The sequence below is a fragment of the Populus euphratica genome, unplaced genomic scaffold, assembly GCF_000495115.2.
Source record: "Populus euphratica unplaced genomic scaffold, PopEup_1.0 scaffold2229.1, whole genome shotgun sequence".
Classification (NCBI taxonomy): Eukaryota; Viridiplantae; Streptophyta; class Magnoliopsida; order Malpighiales; family Salicaceae; genus Populus; species Populus euphratica.
In genome coordinates, this window is record NW_011502057.1 from 2,427 (window position 1) to 8,203 (window position 5,777).

Genomic DNA, 5,777 nt, shown 5'->3' on the forward strand with positions numbered 1-5,777 from the left:
AGAGTTTATGTTAACTAAGGGTAAGAGTGGCTATAGGCAGAATACACTGCTTGACTCCCAGTATGTTCTTCCTTGCAGGACTAGGATTTCAGTTAGTCTAGGATTCCTTCATTAAGTTATCCTACATTATCCTCCCTTACTTCAAAAGAATGTGCCCTCGAGTTAGTCAGGTGAGAAGGACATTCATCGAAAGGATGATATTCAAATAGGTCAGCAACATTGAAGGTGAGAGATATAACCATGTTTGTAGGTGAGAGATATAACCATGTTTGTAGGGAGGTCCACTATATATGTGTTATTACTAATCTTTTGTAAAATCTAGAAAGGACCATGTTTTTTTTTTTTCGCTCAGCTTGGTATACGTTCCCAATGGCATTCATACTTTAAGCAGATACACCATTACAAGATCTCTTACCTGAAAAACTTTAGCTCACTATTTATGTTCTATTATTGCCTTGTACTTGGCATTAGATTCCTCTATATTCTTCCAAACTTCATCCTGAATCGCTTTAATTCGGTCAACAATATGCTCTACTGTTATACTTATATTAGGATGTTTAAGTAGAGGCACCAAATCTAAGGCATGACTTAGGGGTTGACAATACGCAACTTGGAATAGAGTCTTTCTAGTGGATTTGTTTAGCATGCTATTATAAGCAAATTCAGTCCGTGTCAAGGTAAGATCCTATTGTATAGGATTCTCCCTAAATAGGTAGTGGATTAAGTTTCCAAGAGTTCGATGTACCACTTTTGTTTGGCCATTAGTTTAAAGATGGCTCGTGCTGTTGAAGTTTAAGGATATGTCAAACTGCTGCCATAAAGTCCTCCAAAAATGACTTAAAAAATTAGTTTCCCAATCTAAAGTGATGGACTTAGAGACCTCGTGTAGACAAACAACTTCTTTGAAGAACAAGTTAGCAACATGCACAATATCAAAAAGTCTTTTTATATGCGATAAAGTGAGTCATTTTAGAGTATTTGTCCACCACCACAAAGATAGAATCGAATCCATGCTGAGTTCGTGAGAGTCCCAAAACAAAGTTCACAGAAAGATCTTCTTAAGAAGCTATTAGAATGGGCAGGGGCATGTATAGACCTATGTTTTGAGTTTGTCCTTTATCTGCTTAGCACATGGGGTAGCGTTTAACATGGCTACCGATATCCCGTTTCAACTAGGGCCAATAATACCTCTCTTTTATAAGGGCTACTATTTTATCATGACCCAAGTGCCCACCCAAGCCACCACCATGTAGCTCGTGGATTACCTACTCCCATAATGAGCTCTTGGGAATACACAATTGTTTGCCTTGAAATAAATACCCTTCTTAGTTATGCATTCCTTTATGAGAGAGTACTTGTTGACATTTTACCCAAACATTGCCAAAATCCTTATCTCCCACATATAATTCCTTAAGACAGTCAAAACCTGTAACCTTTACTCACATTGTGACAAGTAAGGATACCTTTCAACTTAGAGCATCAGCTACCTTATTTAGCTGATTTGCCTTATGTTATAGAGTGAATGTGAACCATTGTATGAAGGACACCTAACATGTATACATCCGGTTCATACTACTCTGGCTATTAATAAATTATAGTGTATGATGATCATTAAAAAGGATGAACTCCCTTTATATTAAGAAGTGCTCCCAAACTTTTAAAGCTCGGAACATAACCTATAGTTCAAGCTTATAGGTAGACCATTTCTAGCGAACTTCACTGAGTTTCTCACTGTAAAATGCAACAGGTTTGTCTTTTTGAGATAGGACAACACTAACGCCCATAATAGACGCATCACACTCCACTTCAAATAATTTATCAAAATCCAGCAGTGCTAAAACTAGGGCAGAAAACAACTTTTCTTTAATCAGTATGAAGCTTTGTTCTACTTTGGTTCCCTAATGGTATTTCCCCTTCTTCATGCATTTAATAATTGGTGCGATGATTTGGCTAAAATTTCTAACAAGCTATTGGTAGAATGTTGTAAGTCTATGGAAGCTACGTGCCTCAGTGATATTCTTTGGAGTAGGTCATTCCTAGATGACTCGAATCTTTTCTTCATTGACCTTAATTCCATTAATACTTACATCAAAACCTAAAAATAATAAATTACTGGTCATGAATTTGGATTTCATCAAATTAACATACAACTTATTCTGCTATAACACAATCAATACTTTTATAAAGTGCTAAAAATGGTCGGACTCACTCTAGCTATAAATCAATATATTGTCAAAGTATACTACAACAAGATTGCTAGTAAAGGGTTTAAGTACCTGATTCATTAGCCACATAAAGGTACTCAAGGTGTTGGTTAGTCCAAATAGCATTACTAACCATTCATATAAACCCTTTTTTGTTTTGAAGGCAATTTTTCATTTATTCCTGGGTCTAATTTGAATTTAATGGTACCCACTCTATAATCAATTTTCAAGGAGATTTTGGACCTTGACAACATGTCTAGCATATCCTCTAGACGAGGAATGGAAAATCAATACTTAACTGTGATTTTCTTATTAGCCCGATTGTCTATGCACATTCGCCAACTGCCATCTTTCTTTGGTACTAACAAGGCTAGCACCGCATAAGAGCTAATACTCTCCTAAATCAGCCCCTTTTTTTTTTATCAATTCTTCCACTTGTTCTTGTAGGATTTGATTCTCTTTCAAACTCATCTGATAATATGGTCGATTCAGCATACTAGCCCCTAGAATTAAATCAATCTGGTTTTGAATATTGTGCATAGGCAGCCTATCTGGTAATTCTAATGGTATGATTTCTTGAAATTCTGCTAGTAAAGGTTGCAACACTTATGAGATGTTGGGAGGTTCGGTTTGAATTCTTTTTCCCACTATTACTATAAAAATCTCACTTGACTCCTTGGTCTCCTTCATAAAGTTTCTCCTATTAACCAAAAAACTAGATTCTGTCTAGCCTTTGGTTCTATTGCAGAGAATTCCTCTCTTATGGGACCCAAAACGACCTTATATCCTCCCTTTGTAAAGATATATACATTATCATGCACCTTATATATGACATCGCTATTAAACTGTCATGATTTGCCTAGAATTATATGGCAGACATCCATTTTAACAATGTCACTAGCAACCTCGTCTAGGTAATTTTTTCCAATAAAGAATTGAATGTGGTAAATTTCAGTAACCTTTACTTCTACACCTTACCTAATCTAGCCAATTTGATATAGTGATGAATGTTTCTCCATTTTCAATCCTAGCTTTGATACCATGTTTTTTTTTATACTATATTCTCAGTAATGCCTCAATCAATAATAAAATCACATACTTTCAGTTTACAACACACCTGGTTTGAAATATGTTATGCCGCTGTGTTTTTTCTGTCTATTTTGATGCTAATAGAAGTTTTTGAACTATAAAGGAATGTGATAGTAACTCTCTATCATCCCCCCCCTCCAATTTCATCCTCTTTATAGGTTTACGTTGTTTCATCCTCTACCCCCTCTATCGTCAGTTCCATTTCTTATCATAGTCCAATCAGGTTTACTATACTGCGTCTTGGACACTGATTGGAATGATGTCCTGGTTGCCCGTATTTGTAGCATTTATTTGTATTTGGTCGAGCATAGGGATCCTTAGGTGCCTTTGGTGGCACAACCCCTACAGTCTTTGTTGGCGTCCCGTTATTGTTTGGCCCTTTAGTAGTACTGGTTGGTGATTGTTGATTCATTGGGAATTTCCTTTTGTCCATTGTAGCACAAGTAAGATCAAAAGAATTTCCCATCACAACTATCACCTTTAAATTATCAAGTTGCGCCTCTGCCTTTATAGTTAGATTAATGGCTTCAATTAAAGAATAAATGGTTTGCATTGAAACCTAATCTTGTATAGTTAAACATAGTCCCCCAACAAACCTAGTGACTTGTTGAGCATCCATTTCTAACAGGTTATTACATGAGGATAGCCTATGGAATTCCTTAATATATGCTTGTACTATTATGTTTCTCTATCTATAATCCTGGTATTGATGAAACAATATATACTCATAATCTGGTGGTAAATACCTGGATCGTAGAAGTCATCTTATCTTTGACCATGTTTGTACCATTCCTTTTCTTTGTTGTATCCATGTGAGTTGCAGTTGCTCCTATCAAGCAAAGGCTCCTCTCATTAATCTATAAGCAACTAACTTCACTTTTTTATCCTTAAGGATTTCCATGTAATCAAAGAACCTCTCCATTATTGTCAGCCAATTAAGAAACCCTTTAATTTGAAGCTAACCATTAAAACTGGGCAAATCCATTTTCATTCGAAAAGTTTATGGTCCTCGCCTTCCCATATTGCGATGTCCTTATCGATTGTGTCAAAACATATGTTTGACATATTCCTTATCATCACTTAGTTCATCCTTATAGGCTAGCTGCCTACGTGGAATTGGATGACATTAACAAGCATGGTCAATCCTTTCTCTATAATTCTTGCAACCCAACTCACCTTTATGCCGTTGGTTATTTCCTGATGTTAGCCTAGTAGGAACTCATGTTCATTTCATATGTTCGCCATCTGAACAAGTTAAACTTGTCATAATACCAACTAACGTAGCAGAAAAGTAACAACAAAAAGGATCGCTACCCTTTTTTTTTTAATTTGTTTGAATCCACGAGTAATGATAAAATACTCGAATCCATGAGTAACAGAGTAACGTTTTTTAAAGAAATTCTTATTCAAAATCAAGTATGACTATAAAGAGTAGGGTATACTTGTATTTATACGGTACCAATCCTAATTCTAATAAGAGAATTACTTACATAAATAAATAGCAAAACAAGAAAATTAAAAAAATTTCTACCAGGCATATAAATCAAAGTCCTAAATTTAAGTAACAACATTAGCAAAATAAGAAGCCCAATATAGGAGTCTATGTTAAATAAAGGAAAGAGGGACCATAGACAAAATACACTAAGAAGCCCAATATAGGAGTCTATGTTAAATAAAGGAAAGAGGGACCATAGACAAAATACACTAAGAAGCCCAATATAGGAGTCTATGTTAAATAAAGGAAAGAGGGACCATAGACAAAATACACTACTTAGCTCCCAATGTGTTTTTCCTCGTAGAACTAGGATTCTAATCGATATAGGATTCCTTCATTAAGCTGTTCTACGTCATATATTTGAAGTTTTCAATTGGTTTAAGTAAAAATAATTTGTAATAAATTTATATATGTTAACAAACTGTAATTTAAATTTCATAAAGAAAATTTTCTTATATTTTCTTTTTTTCCAATTTGATATCAATGCTTTAATTTTTGTTTATCCGTGCATATATATATATATGTGTGTGTGTGTGTGTGTGTGTGTGTGTGTGTTATAATTTTTTATTGGATGGAAAAATATTATGAGCCAAGACTTAAATGTATGGACATATAATCAATCCACGTGCCTTAACTATGGAATTGATTTTATTGTCACGTGTCTGATCCACACTTGCCACACAAATCACTAATGTCCGTGCGACAATCATTCATCCATACCTTATCCATTGGCATCATGGATACCTTTACAATTACTTTTTTTTATTATTATTAAATAAATAAATAAAACTAGTGTTCGCGTATAAATAGCAATAATAATAAAAATAAATAAATTCCTCTGCGCAGGCCTACATTGTGTTATCTATATTATTCTTTTCACATATAAAAAAAATTATCATGTGAGAGATTATAAAACAGTTTTTCTCACTCTATCCATATTGTTTCTTAATTATTTTTAAATGAAATTATGATTATAAAAGTAGAAATAT

General features: G+C 34.4%; 1 long non-coding RNA gene across 1 annotated transcript in view; it reads right to left on the bottom strand.

Annotated features, from left to right (window-relative positions):
• The window catches only part of LOC105118784 (uncharacterized), a 5,089-nt gene extending 278 nt beyond the window's left edge, over positions 1-4,811 (bottom strand). Inside the window, exon 1 of the long non-coding RNA XR_841022.1 lies at positions 4,780-4,811. This is a non-coding gene — a long non-coding RNA (uncharacterized LOC105118784). The remainder of the gene's footprint in view (positions 1-4,779) is intronic.
• Positions 4,812-5,777: the final 966 nt, after the last annotated feature.